Source organism: Stenella coeruleoalba, assembly GCF_951394435.1.
Source record: "Stenella coeruleoalba genome assembly, chromosome: 2".
NCBI lineage: Eukaryota > Metazoa > Chordata > Mammalia > Artiodactyla > Delphinidae > Stenella > Stenella coeruleoalba.
The window spans coordinates 144,386,046-144,392,045 of NC_137147.1; positions in this window are offsets into that span (position 1 = coordinate 144,386,046).

A 6,000-nucleotide genomic window follows, 5' to 3' on the forward strand; every position below is an offset into this window, starting at 1 on the left:
TCCATCAAAGGATGAAGCCCATGTCCTCCTGCCAGTGCAGGGGACACGGGTTCCATCCCTGGTCCGGGAGGATCCCACATGCCACGGAGCAACTAAGCCCGCAAGTCACAAGTACTGAGCCCACATGCCACAACTCCTGAAGCCTGAGTGCCTAGAGCCCGTGCTCCACAACAAGAGAAGCCACCGCAACGAGAAGCACGTGCAATGAAGAGTAGCCCCCACTCGCCACCACTAGAGAAAGCTTGAGTGCAGCAACGAAGACCCAACACAGCCAAAAAAAATACATAAATTAATTAAAAGAAAAAAGAAAGAAAAAAGATGAGGCCCTTGGGGGGAAAATTGTTAAATGGGTTTTTGGTGGTGAAAAGTGTGAATGGCCAGATAAAGCTATATATTTGAGGAAGGTGAAGGAACACACTCCTTTGGGAAGATATGAAAAAAAACCAAACAAGCTTTTACTTGCCCAAGACAAATTAGGGTCATGCCGTCAAATGGCGGGGAATAGCCCCTCCCACCTCCACCTCAGATCTCTTCAGACCTGTAGGACCTCCACACCAGACCAGTGTGTAAATTGTAGGCTGGCAAAAACCCAAACCCCGAGTCCTGACACCATGTGTCAGCCCCCGTCCTGAGCTCCTCCCCACTCTGGACTAGGACACCTCAAATGAAAAGAAGTGCATTTCCAGGGTCTAGCCTGAGCCTCTTTGTTGACAACAGCTCATCAGTTTTACGACTGTTCATCATAACAAGAAAAGTTAGGGTTTTGCACCAAGCAACACTAGAAAAAGTGACACGGAGCCCAGGCTGAGGTGGGAAAATGCAGGAGATTATAACAGCAACCTTAGGCCCACCTGTACGGGGGCCAGTTAACATGCCCTCCCCTGATCAGTTTGCACACAGCTCAAGGGAGCTTAACGGGATTAGGAATAAATAACCTTGTTGTTATTTTTAACATGGCTCAACTCTCTAGAAAATCCCTCCATTGTCCCTGCCAGTAACCTCTTCATAAACGGAGGCATCACCCTTAGAGACATAACAGGCAAAACCGGGCAATGATTTGTCTGAGATCTTACCCAGTAATACCTAAAAAAGAGACTCATCATCTTTGACGTTTGTGCCCTTAACGGCATGATAGGAAGTTTATGGGCTTTGAAGCCAGGTAGAGCTGGATTTCAAACCTGATTCTGCCACTTGTGAGTCGTGGTCAAGTTATCTTGCCTCTTCGAATCTCAGCTTTCTTTAGAATGAGGATAATACTACCTACCTCACAAAATTATCTACGTCACATAATGAATGGAGAGTCCCTGACATGGAATTTATTGCCTAGGAGATGCTCAGTAAAGGTTGGCTACACAAATACACACACACACACGTTTATATACTTGTACCTGTATCCACATATGGGCATATTTAAATTTTAATTAATAAATAATTAGAAGAAACATAAGATGCACCCTCTTTCACTTTTGCACGTTTCTGAGAGCGGCTTGTGTCTTTTAATTGATGTAAACCAAAATTTGCTAGCAGCAAATAGAAGAGTGAGTCGTGACGTGGTTGTCATTACGAGGCTGTGCAAACTCAGCCAAGTCTCTCCCAGTAGATCATGGAAGTGAGAGCTGTGAGAAGCTGCTGGGGCTTATTTGTGCCTCGTGGAAGATTATCACCAGACAAGATGCATCCATTCGTCAAAAGTGTCTGGCTGACTTTCAGATTTCCAGTGATATGTAATTCAATTACAGAGAAAATAAAACCATGCATTTAACCAAATAGGAAATGCATGCAAAACCTGACATATTAACTGTCTTTACTAAGAACACTCAGGAGGTCAAGTTCACGGGTGCAGGCTCCGTAACTCTGTATTTCTTTGGCAGTATTTGCCTCAAATAGGAAGAATCTTTAGACCCCAAATGCAGAGAAAACTTAGATTGGAAATGGCTACATTAAAGTAGAAAATGGCATGCAATTGTATAGATAAATAAATGCACACCATTATCCATTTTAAAAAGTTTTAAACAAATTTTAAATTATAATTTGATGTGATATTTCTCTTTTTTTTTGAGAATCTACATTAAATTGTTGATGCACATCCAACCTCAATAATTAGGAAAACGCAAATAAAAGTTATAAAGAGATGACATTTTATAACAATTTTGGGAGCAAAATATGTAAAAATCTGGCAATACCAAGTGCTGGAGAGAAAGCGGATTCACAAGATCTTGTATATATTCTTGCAATTTAGTATAACTACTTTGGAAAACAGTTGGTATCTTCTCATGAAGTTAAACACATATGCCCTATGGCCCAGCAATCCCATTTCTAGTCCTTGGTCCTCTTGTTCACGTGGACCAAGAATCACATATGAGGAGGTGGCTAGGTCAGCTCGAGCCTCAGTCACACAGATGCTTTTTCTCACGACATCTACTCTACCTCGCTATGCAGCAGAGGTGCTTTATGTGTACTTCCTATTCTGTCACACAGGATATTAGAGACATGCACTTAAGGGTTGAGGTTTAATAAAATTAATATTTTTTACTGTTTCATCAAGATATCACCTTAACTGAAACTGCCAATTCTTTTGCTGAGAAAATGTATGACAATGAGGAATACAAAGGAGCAACTAGAACAGGGGGGTGTTACTGCCTTGTTTCGTGTTCACTCACCTGGACTTTAACCCACCATTGCTTGTGCACCGTCAGTGCAAATGTTAACAGAGAGCAAAAGGCAAATAATGTCTTAGAATTAGTATGAAAATAGTTTGACCTTGCAGATTTCCTGAATGGATCTCAGGGACTCACAGGGGCGGGCCATACTGTGAGACGCTGCTGCATGGCATTCCAATATATGAATATCCTCCAACTTAATTAATGTATAATATTCTAATGTTGGTGGACATTTGCAAAGTTTCCAGTATGAGGCTATTACAAGTAGTGTATAGCAAGCTTTTTAAATAAATTTTTCTCCCTGCTACATAAAATATGTACTTAACCCAATATCTGACATACAGTGGACATTTAATAAATTATGATCGTTAAAATTCCCTTACAGAGGGCTTCCCTGGCAGCGCAGTGGCTAAGAATCCACCTGCCAATGCAGGGAACACGGGTTCGAGCCCTGGTCCGGGAAGATCCCACATGTCGCGGAGCAACTAAGCCCACGTGCCACAACTACTGAGCCTGTGTTCTAGAGCCCATGAGTCACAACTACTGAGCCAATGTGCCACAACTACTGAGCCTGCGTGCCTAGAGCCCATGCCCTGCAACAAGAGAAGCCACTGCCATGAGAAGCTCGTGCACCACAACGAAGAGTAGCCCCCGCTCGCCGCAACTAGAGAAAGCCCATGCGCAGCAATGAAGACCCAACGCAGCCAAAAATAAAATAAAACAATAAATAAATAAATAAATAAATAAAACTCCCTTACAGAGATGTCCTCATTATGTTCTGTTTAGGACTCCCCTACCCTATCCCACATAGTACATAGTGGGATCTCCACGCCTAAAAGACGTTTTCTCAAAAAGCCATAAAGATAAACAAATTATACCATTGGAAAAGGCAGAAACTAGGAAATTAACCTCTTCCCTCCCCTCACCCTGGTCTCCCAGGATATTCCTAAACTTTTCCATAGTGTAGGGGCAGGGATAAAAGACTGGAAGAACTGCTGCCCACCTCCCACAGGAAGCAGCTCTCTAGCCAAGAAAAGGACACTCAGAGGACAGCTGATGTCTGTCCCTGAGGCCCCCGGGCCTCCCTCGCCCAGACACCAGGAACCAGAAGGTCCTGCTCTCGTCCTGCTGGCAGCCAGAATGTGGAGATGGGATCCAAGTCTCTACTATTTGGGACTTAGACCCTTGGAGGAAAGATGTCAAGATGCAGTGACAGTGAGAAATTACTCTTGGCAACAGTAGGTATTTCTGAGACATGCCCTTGACCTGTTGGCTGCCCCGGTTGGTTCCCATCTACTTAAGCCCGGTTTCTCCAGATTTCCTGCTGATTCTGTGAACATCTCAGTGGTCTCCCTTCAGACTTCTTCTTTGCCTAAGTTGGCCCCTGAGTTTCTGTCACCTGCCCCCAGTGACCCTGACTCACCCCACACCTTCATAGGCAGCCAATTCTAAGAATCCTCTCTCAGGAGCAGGTAGGGGCCAGGCTGCCCCAGGGAGCCTTCATAGGGGTCATCGCACGTTGGGGTCAGCTCGTTCACTGCTCACGTTAGGCCCTCCCTCCAGGCCTCACCTGGGCATGCCATCAGCCTCCTAATCGGGCAGCTCCCCACAGCAGACCAAGGCGCTATTGTGCCCTCAGAGCCTCTTTTGCTCCCACGGGCATTAGTCATGACCACCTCTACTCTCCCAGCACCTTGTCTTCACCTCCAACGCAGGACAGATCACATTCTCTTGCAGTTGTTTGTTTATCCACCTGCCGTCCCACCTGCTTCTGTGCCCCACAGGGCTGTGGGCTGTCAGTGTCATACGTGGTGACCCAGGAAGCAGTTTACACTGTAGCTGATGACCCAGCACCAAAATGACCCAGACTGAAGGGCCAAACGTGCTCTTCTCACACTCCCATGAGGAAGCCAGGGCTGAGGAACACAGTTCTGAGACAGCAATGTAGTAGGAGGAGGTTGGCTTTCAGAGAACAGATTTTAGTGCTTTGCTTGGGAGAGGGCTTTTCTTAGATTCTCAGAGACATTTCCTAGAGTGGAGCTGCGAGCTGCTGGCCTCCACCTGGAGGGCTGGAATCCTCACCAGCTCCACGTCCACCTGGAGGGAGTTGCTCCAGGAGCCCCTCAGTGGAAACTCCCGGGACCCAGGAAGCAGCTGGGTGGAGTGAAATCGATGTTACTAGAAGCCAGAAGCCCTGAGTGGCCGGGTGAGCGCACCTCCATGCCACAATCAGACCCAGAATACCGTAGCTGCCGGGGAAAGCCCTCCAGGAGTGACGGTGTTGTTGGTTGGAGGGTCTGCTGAGCTGTTCCGTGACACTCACTTATAAGGTCTTTGCTGAAAACTCAGACTCAACATGGAGGCCAGTGTCCTCAGCCAGGCTGCAGGCGAGCATCGTTGACCTGCACGTGATCCCTCTGAATGAAGGGTCAGAGGTGGCAGTGGCTGTATCACACCTGGGCCCCTGCTCCTGAGGCTTCTGTGGCCCCCGGGGGGCTGCCTGGCCCGTTGCTGCAGCTTGCTCTGGGCCTCGTTTGCCCGGCCACAGTTGAAGGGAAGTTCAGTGCAAAGGTTCAGGATGGTCCTGGGCTGTCCTCCCACGGCTGCAGATTTAGAGGGACCCCTAGAGGTCATCCTGGCCTGCACCTGGCAGGGCCACCCCGAAGTCCTCCCATCTCTGGTCCAGGCAAAAAGCTGTTTCCCAGAGGTGGCTTTATCTGGGAAAGCATTCCCTGTGGGTCCCCTGAGTGAGGTTAGCTCTCTTCCTCGTTGTTGACCTGACCTCGGGGATGGTAGACAGGGGCTATCACGTCATGGCTGAAAGATCAGATGGGGTCCCTTCCCATGGGGCACATTATTAAATAACCCACTAAGTGGCCCTGATCACAACACAAGGGGTTTTCAAAGGCTAGACTTGCCTGGGAACGCTCCTGAAATTCCTGATGGCAGGCTCCTTGCTCCCAGAAATCAGGAGGCAGAGGGTAACCGGGCACAGGAGAATTGACTAAATGGGGGGCCTCCCTAGGAGAGAGAATTAAGGTCAAACAAGTTCCTTGACCGATTGAAACTTGTATGTTTCTAACGTCAAAGAATGACTCTGCGAGGACTCATGGCTGATGGGCCAGCAGAGGTCAGCTATCCGCACTCCCCGCTGCGGGCTCTGCTGCCCTGTGCCTCTGCTGCTCCCCACCTGACTCCAAACCCCCGCACGGCAGAGAGAGTCCTGGGCTGAGATGGAGAGACCTGCTGCTCGGCCTGCACTCCTCAGGCTCTCCCATTCACCTCGCCAACCCACAGCTTCCTCACCTCTCAAGGAGGGCAACCGGAAATCTGAAATCTC